At 40.3% G+C, this 19,177-nt stretch overlaps 1 long non-coding RNA gene across 1 annotated transcript; it reads right to left on the reverse strand.

Annotated features, from left to right (window-relative positions):
• Window positions 1–268: 268 nt before the first annotated feature.
• Window positions 269–18,747, reverse strand: LOC100701499 (uncharacterized). Its single transcript, XR_267502.4, has 3 exons — window positions 18,207–18,747; window positions 1,625–1,716; window positions 269–484 (listed from the first exon to the last, which is right to left on the reverse strand). It is a non-coding gene; the product is annotated as an uncharacterized LOC100701499 (long non-coding RNA).
• Between the last annotated feature and the right edge of the window lie 430 nt (window positions 18,748–19,177).

Below are 19,177 nucleotides of genomic sequence, written 5' to 3' on the forward strand. Positions count from 1 at the left end.
AATGGTCGTGCTTTATAAATGGCACTGCCTAAACTTTCTTTCCTTCTATGTCACCCTCCTCCAATCTCCGCACCACTCGATGACATTAGTGCATGGGGAGTGAATGAGCATGCCTGAAACACAGAGGCAAAGAGGTGTTTTAAAAAGGTGCATGCACTGAGTCACAATAAAATTATTTATCTATATATTTTGAATCTATGCCTCTCTTGCTGGCAACCAAATTTCTCTCATTTCTCCACACTTTTATTCATGTTCCCTGTCAACTTGCCGTTAAACATGACCAATAAAAACCATCAGTCTCTTCTTGGAAGCAGTTTTCAGAATTCAGATGTCATTGCTCAAAAGATAGGCTGAAACTTTCCTCTGTTCTGTCATCAGCTCACTTCTTGCCCTTTCTTGACCATATCTTTTCTCCTTCATTTCTTCCTCTTTGCTGTTCATCAAGTGATTTTTTTCCACCCTTATCCTTTGAGATGTTCGTCACCTGACCAAGAAGAAAAAGACCAGAGTAAGGTGTGTCACATGTTTGTGACAGATTCCACAACAGATCTGTTGTCATTTCAAAGGCTCAGCATAATGTTAAATTCAGAAGAAGCATGGAAGATGGATGGTCTGAGTTTTGGCTACGACCCCTGCTTCTAGTTGGCCTGAACAAAGCAATACAAAATGATTCGGTTTAAACAAACTAAATCCTACCAGATATATAAAACAGGGAAAATCGGACAGTTCTTCTCTAAAGTCCTTGCACTGGCTTCTGGTTGGGTAGATATGAGTTTAAAATTCTCACTCTTACTTTTATGTCTTTACGAGGAGAGGCCCCAACCTATATCACCAAGCTTCTTCACCCTCATTCGCCAAATCAGACTATTCCACGGACCTGTTTGAAAACAAAGGGGGATCGCACTTTCCAAACCTGTGGACCACTTTACCTCCCCTTCTACACACCATTGACTCTGTGACTTCTTTTAAAAAACATCTGAAAACTAATCTATTTAGACATTTGGGTAATGTTCTTGTGTAATATGTTGTTTTGTCTGATATGTTTTTATATTTCCAGTAAAGCACTTTGTGATAGAGTTGTCTTAAAAAGTGCTATATCAATAAATTCAACTTACTTACTATAACATACTCAAACATATATCCCAATGTTATAAAACATTTTAAACCCAACTGCAGATCATTCTGAAAATGAAAAGTGTTGCTTCTGGTTTCAGTTTTTTTGTGCCTTGTTGCTTTTTAGATCACAAGTTCTTTAAAGTTCCCGGAGCATTTAGTGGACAAACAACTCCATTTCATCCATACTCAGGGCCTTTAACCAGTAGCAGACTTGTGCCTGTGGGAAATAGTTTTCATTAAAATTAATGCTTTTAAATGTTTTCCTCTGTGCGGTAAATAATGGGAAATTCTCTTGAGTCAATTTCTGGCATGACAGATGTGACAGATTTTGAATGATGGCCCAAATTAAATTCCACTTCAATTAAAGAGTTAAGCTGAAGTGGCCATACCAGTGGGTTTAAACTTGTTAACAAATGTTGCAAATGACAGTCCAGGCATTCTCTTACAGAAAGACATTCAAAAGCATGCAGACATGCACCACACTAACGAGAGGAATGCTTGCACTCACATCCAAACACATACAGACTTTGAAACCAAGCAGGCGTCCTTCATCCGTAACCGAGTGGAGTGGTGTGCTAACAGCTGCAGCGTCCTGTGGCCCTGCAGCGAAACATAATAAAATGCAACTTTGATTACATTCCTTTGTGACCGATCACATCCCACTTTTCATTCTCTTTGCTGAGTGTTTTATGCACAACCCCTCAGTATTCACGACACCGGGCAGCAATCTAGTCCCTGTGGCGGTGACTCAGTCATGATGTATCCTTTTGATGTCCTGAGCTTGGGACCTCCCAACATTTTATGTCCCACCTGCCACTTAGGTTAGAGGTGGGCCTGGAGTGAATACATGCACAGCTAACATGTGTTTGATGATCAGTTCATTACTGTATACTGAAAGGAGTTAACCCTTTTAGAGCTTAAGGCTCAGAATAGAATTGATAATATTTCATGTATATAATACATTTTTGTTTTGTTCTTATTTTTTATAGCTGTTCCATAACAAAAATAATTTTTTTTAAGTGTACAACCAGAAATATTTTAATACGTAGGCAAGTCTTCATTATTCACACAAAGTATAGTTTGTTTAAACAGAAGTTTCTGCTCAATGTGACCATGATACTTTATAGTATCTTTATAGTATCTGTGTAATTTGGCAATCAATGACATCAGGGGCTTATGTGTGTAGTGTTTACAGAGACTAATGGAGGAACAGGCACTAAGTTTGAAAGATAGCCTTGTTGAATTTTCTTTATGGCTTTGAAGTAGGCTTAGATACAGTTAGCTTACCAGGACACTATGGAGGAAAGCTTGTGATTTTTGAATCTTGCTTGCCAATCGTCTTTTTGCAACATCTCATCATCAACAAAGTTCTGCAGATATCAAAGATGCAATGGGAAGCTAGATGGGAAGAAAGATTATTGACATTAAGGATTTCTTTTTCAAGATTATCCTGGGCCCAGTGAAGCAGCAAACCCACAGTGAGAAAAGTCATTTACAGAAGGAACCTGTGCAGGTTTGAAACCAGGAGGTAAGAGTGCCAGCATGTTGTGCATTGGGCCACTCTTGTAATGCTCAAAATGTCGTGAGGAAAGACCATCAGACCCCCAACTTCCGCTGACATGTCCTTTTTGTGTTTTTATTGCATTGATAAATTTCAGGTTCTCATTACCAGCAGTGTTCCTGCACATTGAGACAACAGATTGGGCAAACCTGCAGTCAGCTGAGACTGAAGAAGTCACTTAGATGAGTGACGAAACGTTTCTCCCACAAAACGCTACATCCAGATGAACAGAATCAAACTTTGGGGATCCTTTGTGTGTTCTTTGTGGGTGTCCAGTTACATTCAGCCATCTTCACTAGTAAAGATTTCAATAAACATTTTTAAGTTTAAGTAATTCCTACAATTTAAAAAAAGCAAATAAATAAATAAATAAATACAAACAACAACAACTAAATGAAGTCTTCCTGTTGGTCACAGCTTGCCTGATGCAAGAGCTCTGGGGAGTTGCATCATTTTGCAGCCATGATTCAACTGTCGTGTCACTGTGAGATGCACGTCTAAGTACTCAGTGTTTTGTTTTAATATGTTTTACTCGGTTTTTTTTTACTTTTTTCCATTTTTCCTTCTATTCCTTCCTGTATGCGAGATATCAGTGTACATCAGTACATATAATGCTTGTGTTTATTTTTTTTTTATTTCATTTTGCCAGTTTTTCCTCCTTTGTTCTCTCCTCTCTTTTTTTCCCGAAAGAAAAAGATAAAGTAGTGCACAGGCTTCTATATCATCTGTGTTGACTTGCTTTCTGTGGATTTCAGTCAACCGGCCTAACAATTTCAATCTAGTAGTTTCTTTTTTACCCTTTGACTGCACAGTTCAGGAGGAAGGGCTTGTGTCCGGCTATGGGCTAAGTCATTGGTTGTGACAGACTATGCGCCTTAGCTGTGATTGGCTGCTGAAACCTCCTGATCTGTCTCCACCAGTCCTCGCTAGTCAGGTGACCTGCTGGAAAATCAATGTTATCAATCTGTCCTCTCAATGTGCAGGAACACTGCTGGTAATGAGAACCTGAAATTTATCAGTGCAATAAAAGATCCTTCTTTCTCTCCTTTAGGAAAAATAAATAACTTCACCTCCTTGTTTTGGTGTAGATTTATTAGGATGCTCTTTATAAATGGACTGGGTTATGAGCTGTGACTGTTGCTGTTTCTTTTTCATTCATGGCCTCACAAATAAAGAATTTTTGTGATCACGAAGAGGCAAACACAGCTGAGGCACAAACTGCAGGTTTAAGACGTCACTGGTTTCAATGGCACTCATAAATGTTATTGTGTGACATCGTATCTTGTCTCCCTTGTCCTTTTTGTCAGTATTATGCCAAATAAAGCAAGCGGCTGAAGGGAAGAGGTTGGCAAAGAAAAAGTGTGATAGTCAGAGAGATAAAGAAAGTAGACAGGAGTACTAAAAAAGGCCTACAGTGAGTTGTATGTGAGACTGGACACTATGGAAATAGAAGACTTGTATTGATTGGCTAGAGAGAGAAACTGAGCTGGAAAGGATGTGCAGCAGGTTAGGTTGAGGACAGAGACGTAAATGGACTAACAAATGAAGAGAGTACACACTCAAGAAGGTGGAAGGAGTACTTTGAGGAGCTGATGAAAAATGAGAAAGATGGAGGAAAATGAATCGGGAAATGCAGAGAATTAGTACAAAAGACCTGAGGGCAGCTATGAAGAGGATGAAAACTGGAGAGGCGGTTGGTCCATTTGACATACCTGTCATACCTTCTCTGAGGGAAGACAGAGGACCTTTTTGCCCCATCCATTTTATGCCTAAGCCATTTTTGTGTGGGACAGTCAATCAGAACATTTGAATAAAGAGAGTGGGGAAAAAAAGTTTGTTTTGGATGATAAATGATCCAAGGGGCAGCACCAAGCCCTGTCACAAGGATTAGTATTAATAACAATGCAAAATTGATCTAGTCCAAAAATTTGATTGAAGAGCTGTAAATGTGCAGATTCAATCCCCTACAAAGTAATTTTTTATTCTTTATATGCTGTTGTACAAACACGCACACACAAAAATGAGTAAATCAGGAAAATCAGATGCTCCTCTGTCAACAACATCATCATCATGCAGTAGTAAGAGCCAACAAGAACAGTGTCAGAGACACCGCAAAGCGATTGAGATGTGACTGTGTTTGGCTGGACACCATGAAAAAGCCAAAAAGAAAAACAGTGTGTGCAATCGCTTAAAGATGTCAGTTCATGGTTTCATGGAAAGCCGGGGACTCCAACTCACCAAAGTGGAATGTATGTATTTCTGTACATACCAGTATTATATGCATAGCCTGCACATGCTCCACATGTGCACCAGAACCATAACTTAAAAGAAATTAAAAAGGCATGACAGAATAAAGTCAATTTTAAAATAGCCTGTAAATAGACTTAAAGTTTGTAAACTGAAGAATAAAGTAATGCTGAAAGCATAAAGAAACCACAATAATAATAAAAATGTATTAAAATGCCAAATCTATGAAATAAATAAGGAAATAATAACAAATAAAAGTAAAACTGACATACAGTGAAATACAGTCATTAAGACAAATAGCCATTACCAGCTGCTCTCAGGTTCCTGTTACTTATGGCTTAAAAGCTAAAAACTGCCTCCCCAAAAAGTTTTTGCTTTGCACTTTGGAGAAACTAGCAGAAATTCTCCAGTGTACCTGCCTGGCTACACTGGTTTATACATTGAAAACATGGGAGACATACAGTGTACACTTGTGAAAGACCATAAAGTGATTTTAAAAACAAGTAAAGTAATTTTAAAATCAATACTGGAGCAGACCAGTGTCAGTGCAGGGACTGCATTTTTGTGTTCTGACCTTCTGGTCCTACTAAGGTTACAGAGTAACAATATCCAGAACATTACGACATTACAGTAGTCAAAAGGTTCCACTTCTTCATGATGGACCCAGTAAAGTTCTAACATTGAAGTCTGGGTCAAAGACCACAGTTACTCAGCTCCATGGAAATGAAGTTTTGTGGTTAGTGTTTTATTCTGAGTTTGAGAACCTACTACTGAAATTTCTGTTTTAACTTAGTTCAAAAGTAAAAGGTTTTGTGATACTAATGTCTAAAATACAATTAAACAAAAATATCAAAAATATATCTTCAGAGACAATAAATTGGTTCTGTGTCATCAGGACATGTGGCTATCTGTTGTGTGACATTAGCATAACTATGGAAAAACATTTACTCATGCCTGGAAAAGGAAGTGGTCCTAAAATTGATCAGAGAGGCACCAACCAGCCTCCTAGCAGCAGAGGAAGAGCTGCTTTTTTCACTGTGGTTGGCTGAACAATATTAGTAACAGAAATCGAAGTAAACAGTCAGCCGATATCACAGTATGGGAACATGGTGCCATAATATATATTTCAGAAATTTGTAAGACAGTTTTAATTTGCAATTGTTACCAATGACATACTGTCTCTTAGAGAAGGTTATACATTATAGTCAACACTCTTCATCTGACGTCTAACATTTGTGGGGCAGGGTGTTTCCGATGCCATCTGACCATCCAACAAGCAGGTCAGAGGGACCGCAAACCTAGCCTAAGTGACGGTTAGCAGAGTTCCCAGTTTTGAACAAGGAGCTGAAGTCTGGAAAGTAATTAGGCATTTAATTCAGCCTATAAACAAATGTGGCAATAGAGTGTCAATCCGAAATTATTTCTCTGCTGATCGGTCCTGTTGCTCAACACTCAACACAGCTCTTCAAAGTCTTCCTGCAAACACTTCCCATTTGCACATGTGTGATGTTGGCATTGTAGCTCTGCCTGCCTCTTGGTGTGAACGCTGCGGCTCCGGACACCATGTACTTATGTGGCCGAAAGCGGCACTTTCAACTTAATGAGACCATGTACTGCCTGATTCATTTACTCTAAAATACATGTTGTGGAGACGAGAGCAGTGTGTCATTAGAAATCACTTGACGGGCACCCAAAACAGAAACAGTTTCTTCTTTCTTTCTTTTTTCTTTCCATCCACACAGAGAGGGAAATGAAGACAGACGGAAGTCAAGAGGCAGACAGAAGAGAAAAATAAGAAGGAGGAGCAAGGAGAGGAGGGTGAGGGGTGTCAAAAAAGTGTGAACTCCTGTTCCTTTGTGACCTGTTAAAATCACTCTGTGAGCATTCAGGGTCAGTGAGGACGACGGAGGGAGGGGGATCCGTCCTTTCTCTGCTCAGCTGGGAACAGCTCATGCCTCACTGCCTCACTTTGGACCCAATCTATATGCGCTTTCTTCTCCCCTTGTATCTGATTCTGAAAGTGTGTCAAAGCCAATCATTATGTTTGTTGCGGATATCGTTGACCTCTGTGTGTGTTCGTGCACGTATCTGTGTGTGCTTGGAAGGGAAACCTGCAGGCGTTTTTTTCTCATGCGCTGACTGTTCAGCATTGTACCAAAACCGCACAGCAGAGGCTCTCTCTGGGAAGCACAGCGTTTCTGTCAAATCTGTTTTGAGATGCATGCAGCTCCAGAGGTCTAATTATGCTCGGTTTGAAAGTACAGACACCCCAATGTCAAAGACAGACTCTATAAATCACACACAGTGATTAGTGGGAAAATATACTTTTTTTCTCTATTCTTTTGAGGGCTTGGCAATACAACATAAGCCATGACAAATAAAAGCAATAAACTATTTATTGTTGAAGGCTTAGAAATGGTTGCATTACTCCACACAGACAGGAATGGCATTTACGCAAACGAATTGGCTGTAAACGCTTTTTATTTGAAACCCGGGATATAACTAGAAACTTGTGGCTTTCCATGAAAGGATATGTATATATGCATGTCTGTGTGTAAGCATGTGTGTGCGTGTAAGGCTGACAATCCTGTGTGCATGTGTGACAGTGTGTTTTCCTTCTCACTCACTTTCTCTTCTACAATATGTCAAGTAGCTTCCAAATATTTTGTGTCAGAAATAAAGTTTGCATGAGGAATTTCACAGAAGGCCGTGGCAAAAATACATTAGACTATATGGTCAGGAAATATGAATCTGAATGTGTACAAGTTAGGTGAACAGGAACACTCCCGAGTCTTTCTTTTCCGTACTTGGGGGCCTCCAAGTGTGAAGCCTCCTACAGGAACCAAAAGAGAGAAAAAAAAAAAAAAAAAAAAAAAAAAAAAGAGAGAACATGATTTTACCAGCCACGATCATGAAGTTTGTGTGTATATATGGGACATGACAAAATGAGGTCCTGGAGACCATGGCAGAAACACAGGTTGTTTTGGGTACTTTGCCTGGTGTAAGTTTCTGTGGGTACATCTTACAGGTGAGTAATTCAGGTCAAAATGAAGGAAAGGATGTGACCTGACCCACTAATACTAGAGCAAGTACTCAGATAATAATGTGACATCAAGGAAAAAGAGTTAGAATAAGAAATAATTTATTCATACAACATCATCTTGCAAGAATGTTGCTAGATTCCGCCAATAATGGACAGTTCATGGTTAACATGGTTCTATATGGACACCCTGCACATACTCCACATGTGCAGTCACACTTTACATGCAACCTCTTGGCTGAAAATAACCAAGCTAATATCCTGTGGGACTTCCAGATACAGATGGACAAACTAATGATGGCTAACCAACCAGACATACTAGTGATGGATAAGCAGAGGAAGATGGCCGTATCGATAGACGTAACTTTACCAAGTGATAGCAACATCAAGAAGAATGAACACAAGAAGATTGTGGGCTGATAGAGGAGCTAGAGAAGATGTGAAAGGGTGGAGGTAACAGTGGTCCCCGTGGTAATCAGAACACTTGGGGCAGTGACTTCAAAACTGGGTGTCTCCAGCAGATTCCAGGAACAACATCTGAAATCTGTGTGTGTCACAAGATCAGGTACTGTCAGAACCCAAGAAGGCAGTTTGGCCGTGCATGCTCAGTTAAGTGGACTTTATTATATAGTGAGGGGTCATGAAATTGCATGTTCAACTTGGGAGGGATCACATGTCTTCTGCCAGAAAAGAGTATAAATTAGAGTGGAATCCAACAGGAAGATGTTGAAAATTTATGTTTTAGTGATCTCTACTTGGATCGAGCGTGGGTGGTGAGCTGAGTTGGCAGGTGAATTTCTAGAGTGGATAGGTAATGAGCTGTAAGTCAGTTGGAGTGCAAGCAAGTGTTCCTTTGATTGATGAGGAGGTGCAAAAAGGGACCAGATTTGTTGGAGCCATCACCAAAAAACACAGGCCAGTGGGTTCCAGACAAACACGGTCCAGATGAGATTTTCAAGTTAGTTACTGGTGGAAGGATTTACACACAAGGTAGCTGTGGTAGGGTGTGGTCTGTAGCGATGCTGCAGGGAGACTGTCACACCAAAGCTGTATCAGCTCATCACGCCTCCCTTGCATTAAAGTCTTTGCTGGGTCCTGACTGTGTTGTTGTTGGTCTGTACGTTCGGGGGACAGTCAAGTGAGGAACCGTGGCACCACCTGTCCATGATATACTCTGCCTAATGACTCCAATGCAACCAGGTGTGGGAGAAATGACTTGCAGTGAGATGGTCCACCTCTGGGTGGAAACCACCAACAAGGCCAGCACAGCAGTTTCACCTAAGAATAATGAACAGAGGGCAGGAAGGATGGGAGAAAAAGGAAAATAACAGAAAAGACTTCTGCCTTTCTGAGTTATTAGGCTCACATCTGCTTCCACATTTTAATTCTTGGACTGCGTGAGAGTAGCTTTTCACAGTTCAAAATAATCTTAATTTTCAACTATTTCTTGGTGAAGCTTCATCCAACTTTATCTGTTTGGGGGTGACTGTAGCTCAGGAGGTGGAGCAGGTTTTCTGCTAATTGGAAGGTTGGTGGTTTGATCCCTGACTGCCCCAGTCTGTATGACAAATATCCTAACCTAACTGAGCCCCAAGTTGCTTTCCAATGCGTCCATTAAAGTGGGAATCTTAGCTAGAAAGCACTTTCATAGAAAAAAAAAACATTGTATGAATGGGTAAATGAAGCTTTGAGTAGTCTGATAGAATAGAAAAGGATTATATATGAGAACCAGTCCATTTACCATAGTCTGAAGCCATTTTGAGTCATTTGAGAGCATTCTCATTCCCAACGCAAAAATACGGACAACTTGTCACGCCCCTAGGCGTCTCATAGTGAAGCAAAAGGTAACCTTCCACGTATACATAAACCTACTCGCGGTGGTAAGCGACGCTTAGAGCAGAGACTCCAGCTGTTCATTCCAACACAAACACATCAAAGTCTCACTGATAATTCAACAATAAAATAGCTTGATGTAGTGGTCATCACATAGTGTTTTCCCAAGTGATTCAGGATCTGAAAGTGAACAGATTTAATGTACATAATGCTTTATTAGGTTTATTATTTTTACTTGACACGAAAAACACAGATTCATTTCAACCCGCTCTCATTCCCAACGGGTAAAGACGACTTCTCACAATCGTCTGTATTTTACACATTGGGATGAGAACGTGTTGGTGTGAGACGACGGTATAAAGCTCCTACTGGGATACCCACTCTCACTTATGTCATAAAGAGCCATGGAAACCAACTGACTGGAGGAGTTTGAAGTTTGCATTGATAGACATGCGGACCTCATTATTTGAAACATTAATTTTGTGGTGTCAAACGTTTTTGTTGCGTTTGATGCTGGTTTGTGCTGCTATCATATTAAGAAAAGCTTCTAGAGGTCATCAGAGGTCAACCAGCCCCTCCTCCCCCACCCCACCATACCCACACTTATCCAAATCAAACAAATTTTATGTCTATCAGTTCTACTACATTTGTGATGGTTTGTGGTGCTACAGTTTTGTTTGTGGTGCTATCATTTAAAAACTTTCATTTCTGAAGACATTTAAAAAGGCCTGCCACTTGGTGCGTATCAGTCAGACCCGAATCAGAGGTTCTGTTGATGAGTTAGGTCCAGCATCAAAGAGCTTAACCCCCCACCCCCCCCAAAAAAAACCAGATAGTTTGTGTCTTTCTTTGTTCCATGAGATGAACATTTCCAAAAAATTGTTTGGTCAAATTGGTCATCAAAGGCTAAATTGGTTGACCTTGGATGACCTACAAGCATGGCACACCTAGAAACTTTTATCAATATCTTTTAAATGATAGTGGCTCAAATGACAGTTTTTGCAGCACAAACCAGCACAAACGTTTGGGGATGGGGGGTGAACTTCACTCTGATGTGAGAATGGATGGAGTGGAGCAGAGCAGTAGCACCAGTGATGACAGCAAGTTGATGAGAACTCGTCAGTCTGCAACCAAAGTTTTCTAACAAGTGGTAATTTGTGTAAAACCACAGTAGGACAGAGGCTGGCAGACCCCAAGCGTATCGAAGACCGATGGCAAGGAAGCTAGTTCTGGATAAAGCACTAGCAGCTCTGCTGCTCTGTTACAGCTGAACAAACACAAGAGGGCACGATTGAAATCTCCTTTCATTTAGCAGGCATAGGTGGAGTAACACATTAGAAGCAGTGAAAAACTTCCTTGGTGGAGAACAGTGAACTAGATTAGGTTGAGATATTTTCCTTGATAACATCAAACTGATTTTCTAACTGATGAGTTTATATGTGTAAAGCTATATCATGAAATGTTGAATTCTGCCTTCTTAAAGGTAAAGAATCTTCGAAAAAAGAAATTCCTCATCTGCATATACTTAAAAAGTTAATCACCCTATTAGTTTGCACTGATTAAAAAAAAAAAAAAAAAAAAAAAAAAAAGGAAAGAAAGAAAGAAAGAAAGAAAAGATAATCCTGCTAACACAGACAAACATACAAGCCAAACCAGTCACATAACATCCTAGGCAGAGGCAATAAAATGAAAAAAAGAGAAGTAAAAAGAAGTAAAAGTAAATCATCGGTCATCCTTGCACCCAAAGCAGTCAGTACTGGAGGATTATCACAGACTGACATTATGCAACTTACTTTTTACTTCTAACAGGTTCTTGCCATGTTTGGAACATCTGTGGAATTAGCCATTAACATGATTTAGATTTTGTTAAAAGTGACTTCTCCTGACAAGGTTTGTACAAACACTCCAGCATTCCGCAGCTGCACAATGCAGAGCAGGTGGCATGGAAACAAGTTATAGGAGGCTGGAGACAGTGATTTTAGTTTCACTTCTGGCATCTTTATTATCGCTCTCCCCCACACTCCCCAAAAATCGGATAATACTATGCATGCTTCGAGCCTTTCCTAGCATCTTCGCCTGTCATCTCTCCCACGCAGCCTTCCCAGCACTGTGAGAGGACAGGATATGACCGCGCACGAGTTACACAAGATTAATCTGCCACTTGATGGGAAACGTGTTGTTTTCGAGGTCTCACATGGGAGTTAAGATTTAAAAGCCGGAGTGAGATTACATTTTCGTTCTTCTCTTTTTCCATTGCTGACAAAAGGAGCCCACTTTATTTACTTTACCAACCTTTTACTGCCACTCCTCCCCACCACCATCACTGTCTCAACCAGCATCTCTGCTAAGCCATGAGCTGGGGAACCATTTACACACACCCCCGTTCCTTTAAACAATCTTCACAACTCAGCTTGATATATGTATCAGGTAGTTTTTTATTTTATTGTTTTATTTTTTACAAAACCCACACTAAGTTGCAATGTGTGGAACTTTTCCTTCAGGGGCTTACTTCAGGGGTGTCCAAATCCAGGCCTCAAGGGCCGGTGTCCTGCAGGTTTTAGATGTGTCCTTGATCCAACACAGCTGATTTAAATGGCTAAATTCCTCCTCAACATGTCTTGAAGTTCTCTAGAAGCCTGGTAATGACTTAATCATTTGATTCAGGTGTGTTGACCCGGGGTGAGATTTAAAACCTGCAGGACACCGGCCCTCGAGGCCTGGAGTTGGACACCCCTGGCTTACTTAGTCAAGATTAAATGAAAAGGAGTAGTGAAGCAGCGTGGAACCTACAAGACTTATTTTCTTCAACAGCCTCACATTAAAAATTGATCTGATGTGCAAGGTTGCAGATTCTCCTGTTTCTGGCATGTGACACACACTTTTACTTTTAACCTCTCACAAAGTAAAGACCAGCCTCAAAGCCAGTCCTTTTGAAAGAAAGCACATTATTTCTTTGTTTTTTTAATAAAAGACATGTGAGGTCATCAGACTTGTTCCACATTTCAGCACTACTCCAACACTCTTCAATAAATGTCAGAAAAAAAATGCATTTGACATGTTTGATTTGCCCAGAGGCATGACTGACTGTAAGCAGTTATTAATCAGAGTCACCAGTGAAGCCCAATCCTGGTTTGTCAAAAGTGTCAAAAGGTGCTGAAGTTGCATTTTTTGCTTTCACCTATTCAGGTTTATTAAGAGCCTTCAGAGGATTCATAGACATGTTTCCAAAGCTGGAGAGGAGCACAAATTTACAAACATGGCCCAAAAGCAGGGCTCCATTAATATTCCATGACTACCAGTGGTCAGTCACGACCTAATAGTGAAACAAGCTACAAAAGCTGACACTCAGAGGCACAGTTTTCACCGTTAAATCAGGTTTTTCAGGATCACGAGTTCTAAGCTGCACTGCAGAGGTAATATTTATTTATATAGTCCGAAATCACAACAGTCGTCACCTCCAGGTACTTTATATTGTAAGTTAAAGTCCCTACAATAACACGAAGGAAACCCCAACAATCAGACGACCCCCTTTGAGCAAGTACTTGGCAATAACGGGAAGGAAAAACTGTCTTTTGACAGGAAGAAATATCCTGAGGTACCAGGCTCAGGAAGGGGCAGCTGTCTGCTGCGACCAGCTTGCAGTGAGGGAAGAAAGAAAAATTAAAGCTTAGATATAAATACTGCAAAGTCATTCAGTGTTACATAGCATGAATTCCCTGATTTTATGCATTTTATATCTTAACTGTGGAAGTAGCAGCCTGCGGTCCACTCACATGTTTGTTAATTATTTGACAAAGTGATTTTTCTAGAGGCAGCGGTCATTGAGGAAGCCCTGGAGATCTATGCTGTCCCGTCTATATTACCGTATTTTTCGGACCATAAGGCGCACCGGATTACAAAACAAAACAGTCAGATAAGTCAAATTTTACTCATCTCATTCTTCTTGCTTCCTCCACTTTCGTACCATTGATTCATTAATGTTGAATTCTCTCGCAGCTGCTCTATTCCCATGTTGTTGCAGTATATTAATGACTAACCTCGTATTGTCGATGGATTACCTCAGTTGTTCTCCGGACTGAAGATTGGTCTGTTTACAGCTTCCTGCCATGCGACTGCATTTGTCCCTAACCATCGGGAACCCTCGCGTTAACTTTTATCAAGTGGAAAAAAGTTAGCGTTCATCCTCCAGCTTCACTGTTTGTTATGCTAACATAGCTGTGTCACTAGCGATCACGTAGCACATCATTATATACCAGCTAGTCCAACTTCAGTAACCCTACAAACATCACTGCTGTTTAGTTTACTGTCTTCATTTATGTCAGAAGATTTTTTTTCAGAAATCTCTCAGTCAGAACATAGTATATCATGTTTAGGTGGAAACTAGCGAGCTAACTTCCTGCTAACTTCTAACTCCATTAAATGTAATAAATTCTGTTTTCATGGATGCCTGGATGTTAAACTTAATTGTTTCTCCTTGTAAAGCAGTAATGCTAATCATTTTATTAAAGATGAAAGAATTTAGACAGTTTTTAATTCTCAGTGATGCTGCAGTGTTCGTTTGACTTTGGGACCTGAGGTGGATGGAGTTTTGGACCCAGATTACTCCGCGAGGCTCCTGACTACGGTAGCCGTAATGCTCCGAAAATCCATCAAGCAGTGCGGCTTCGTAGCTTACGAAAGTCGTACTGAAACATTTTTTGACAGATTTTTGAGCACTGTGTACCACATAAAATCGGTTCGAAGTCAGTAAGCACAACCAGAATTCATACATAAGGTGCACTGACAATTTTTGAGAAAATTAAAAGGATTTTAAGTGCGCCTTATAGTGCGAAAAATACAGTAATCACATTACATGCATACTATGCCTGACACCAGCTGAAATTAATCTGGGCCCACCCTTTGAACTATGCATGCAATGATCATATTAGTCAAATGAACTGGACAAGAGAACAGTTGGACCCGGATAGCCTGTGAGTATGGCCTGTAGAACACAGCAATAAGTGTCATGGTAACAAATTAAAATACATTCAGTTATGTTAATAACTGCTGAATGAAGATGAATACTGTCCATCTGGAAAGAATTTGCAGCGCTTCACTTGTTCCACATTTTGACTTGTTACAGTCTGATTCAAAAATTTATTACATTCATTTTTCACCCCAAAATTCTACATAAAAGACCCCATAGTGACAAAGTGAAAAAGGTTTGTTTGAAAAAATGTATTAAAATAAATAAAAAACTAACTAAACATGTACATAAGTTTACAGCCTTTGCCATGAAACTCAAAGCTGAGCCCAGGTGCATCCTGTTTCCACAACTCGATTAGATTCCACTTAGGGTCAATTCAGTTGACTGGATGTGATTTGGAAGGGCACAAACCTGTCTATGTAGGGTCCCATAGTTGACAATGAATGCTGAAGCACAAACTAAGCCATGAAGTCAGAGGAACTGTCTGTAGACCTCTGAGACAGGATTGTATCAAGGCACAGATTTGGGGAAGGGTACAGAAACATTTCTGAAGGTCCCAGTGAGCACAATCTGACTGATTAGTGTAGAAGGGCCTTATCTGGGGAGGTGACCAAGAACCTAATGGTCACAATGACAGAGCTTCAGCATCTCTCTGTGGAGCGAGGAGATCCTTCCAGAGGACAACCATTTCTGTAGCAATCCACCAATCAGGCTGGTATGGTAGAGTGGTCAGAAAGAATCCACTTTTTAGTGAAAGGCACATGCCACTCTGCCTGGAGTTTGCCAGAAGGCACCTGAAGGGTTCTCACACTATGAGAAACAAAATTCTCTGGTCTGATGAAACAAAGGAAAGATACAGCAATGTACAGAGACATCCTTGGTGCTAATCTTCTCTGGTCCAAGTTGTTGTGGACCTTAGACTGGGGCAAAGGTTCATGACCGTATGCACACTGTGAATGTCTAAGAGCTCAGACTTAAACATCTCTCATCTGTAAATGGTTGTACACAAATCCAGCCTGAAGCAGCTTTACAGGTTCTGCAAAGAAGAATATGAGAAGCTACCCAAACTAGGTGTGCCATGCTTGTAGCATCATAGAACTAAAATGATTTTAGAAGCAACAAAGAAAAGTATTGTGCTGTAACATCTTTTTGTGTCTTCCACACACAGGGGACCTCTGGCCTATTCAGGCTTGACTAAATTTGTTCTTAGGAGCCTGTGGCAATAACATGTGTAAATGTTACATACTATACCTTTAAAGAAGCATTCTAGTTTCATGGAAAAATTTTTTTTTTTTTATCAAATTGCACTTTACAGGTAGAAAATACATGCACACAAATACATGTACAATATTATTAGGAACATGGAGTTTCTAATAATAGCAAAAAACTGAGGAATGGATGTCAGAAAGTGAGTGCCATACATTATCTTACAGGTGGAACATTGTGGCTGCGCCACACCAAAATTTTCTGTTAAAGCCTGCAAGTCCCTTCACATGCAGATGATGGAAGACATCCATAAGAACATGGGTAGGTGGACCGAGCAGCTGTTAGCTGCATGACTGTAAGAGTTTAGAGACATTGTGGTGTAAAGGGCTCCACATCATGACCTAATCAGTCACCCACAATCCAAACAGCATGTCAGACTCACAGGTTTAGCAGGCGGTAGGGTTCAGACAGATCCACTCTGCAGCTGGTGCGAAGGACATGCTGCCTTTTACGTGATTCAAACACACACCTGCTCAGTGTCAGGTCAGGCCCCAATGTGTGTCAAAATACAAAGTGTTACACTCATACATAATGGCCTACACTCTGAGGTTTTTGACAGCACACTCCAGAGCAGTAACATTTTATCAGTAACAGAGGGTATTTTTAAGAGGTCTTTTAATTTGAAATCCATAACCCTCTTAATATTTAGGATAAGATGAACTTTATTCCCACAGTTGGGAAATTCAGATTGTTATAGCAGCAGAATGGACAGAGCAGGAATAAATAGATGGAGCATAACTTACCAACACACGCACCCATTGCAAATGTGCACCCGTGCAATCCTCCGAAATCCCAACACACACATTATATAATGTGAATAGAGCAAAATCCTTAGGTCACAACTTTACTCCTCCAAGGTAAAATTTCTAAGCCAGCAAACCTGAACATGACATCCTAAATCCTTGCATTTTTTTTTTTTTTTTTATTTTTTTTTTTAAGTTTAAGCAGTCATGGCAGCACAAAACTGCAAATCAAACTACAAGTCTCGTTCAGATTTGGCTGAAATGAGTGTCAAACAAAATTTGGGAACTACCGCCAATAAGAGCTAGCTGGTGATACCATATAGTAACATCAGAAACTTTGCCACATCAGAGTTCTTTAGCAAAATAAAGATCAAAAATTAAAAATGGAGTGAAAGGTACACACAGTGGCTGCAGCAGACGCTTTCCTTTTTTTTTTTTTTTTTTTTTTTTTTTTAAATACACTGCCCCCACCTGACAACAGACACTCCCTGCAGGTAGATGGGTCGTCTGTAGCTGCCCATGGACTGCTAACACACTGCCACAAAACCTTAATTTCCTCTTTACTTGTCATTAGCTCCCAATAATAACAACATGTTAAAAGGTCGTCCCAAATTGCAAAAAGCATACTGATGTTGAGATGCCCGTTTCCACACCTGTATTTAAAGCCTTTTTAGGGTGAGTCAAAGTCAAGTCACAACTCTGCACTGACAGTTTTAGTGTTTTCCCTGGATTAAAACGTGAGTCACTGCAATGTTTTTTGTGCAAGTCTCAAGACTTTCCCTCTGTAAGATCTTACATGGTGAAGTCTATTCATCTTATGGTCAACTTCAAGTCTTTGTCTGTTTTTCCTCATTAACCCTTTTAATTTAAATTGTTATCAAGGAGCATTGCAACAAGGAATGAGCTTAAGATTAACACATCTCTGTGTAACATCCACCAGGTGATTGGTGATCCAACTTGGGTTCGGTAAACATCCACTCCTTTTAATAAAATTCAACTGTTTGGAACACCAAATGGTGCTTTACCTTCAATGCCAAAATGAATGACACTTGACATGAAATGTAACGTCTTAAAGTTTCAGAAAATTTGCAGTTCTTAATGGTTGAAGAAGAAGCATCTGCAAACATTGTTGCTTTTTGAAACAGCATGCACTATAGGCTGAACACATACTGGCGACTTTGTTAGATAAACCTCGCTAGTTAGTACGAGGTTGGACCAACTTTTGCCTTCATCATTACACAAAACACCAGCATGAACAGTTGATATATGGCAGGATGGATCCATGCTTTCATGTTCCTTGCAACATATTCTGACACTACCATCTACCAATTCTGTCACAGCAGAATTCAGACTCATCAGTGCATACAGAACTTCTCTAATCTTATCTTCCTATTTTGGTAATCTTGTGCAAATTGTAGCCTCTTTTGTTCTTACCTAACAGGAGCGGCATCTAATGTGGTCTTCTGCTGCTGTGCAACAAGATGTGTCCAGCGATGCTCTTCTTAATAAATTGGCTGTAACGAGTGGTTATTTGAGTTATTGTTGCCTTTCTATCAGTTCAAGAGTATCTGGCCAGTCTCATCTGAAATCAATTTGACATTTTCATCCTGTCACTGTGTCAAGACTAAGACTCTGCCTTTGATTTAAATGCTGGTCAGAGAAGTTCAACAGGTTAACTGTGAACATGACACATTGATGAAGCTTTTTAGGAATGAGGCAGCAGACAAGTAGGTAAGTCAACAGATTTAGCTCAACAGCTTTTTTTCCACTGCAATATCTCAAAGTCACAAAGCACAGAGGGAAGTGAGGTGAGTTCTAAAAAAATCAACACACAACCCAAAAACCCCCCCCAAGGCAAAAACAGCACAAAGAAGCCAAACCACAGGTAGTGGTGTCTGGTCGGACTGGTGTCAAACAAGGGAATTCTTCAGCTTTAAACCCTGGTGACCTATCCAGGGTGTACCCTAAGACAGCCCCCCCCCAACGACCCTGAAAAGGATAAGCGGAAGAGAATGGATGGATGGAAACAACTGATTGTACACAGTTGAATAATTGCTGACAGGTGTGAACCAGGGGGGCAGGGAGTCCCCACCCTCCAGGAGGGTGTGTGAGTAGAGTCAATTTACTCTCTCTCTCTCTCTCTCTCTCTCTCTCTCACACACACACACACACATACACACACACACATACAAAGGAAATAGAGAGAGAATAAAAGCAAAAGGAGAGAAACAGACGTGGGGACCATGACGGGTTGTGTGGGAAAATTCCAGTAGATCATCAGTTTCTGAAATACTCTACATTTCACATCAAAAAATGTTAATAAAGTTTGATCAAATTTCCCATTGTAATTTTTCAATTGAGTTTTTCTGCACGTCAACTGAACCTAAACTCAGCCATTAAATGGG

This window comes from Oreochromis niloticus, linkage group LG17 (assembly GCF_001858045.2).
Source record: "Oreochromis niloticus isolate F11D_XX linkage group LG17, O_niloticus_UMD_NMBU, whole genome shotgun sequence".
In the NCBI taxonomy this organism is placed as follows: Eukaryota; Metazoa; Chordata; class Actinopteri; order Cichliformes; family Cichlidae; genus Oreochromis; species Oreochromis niloticus.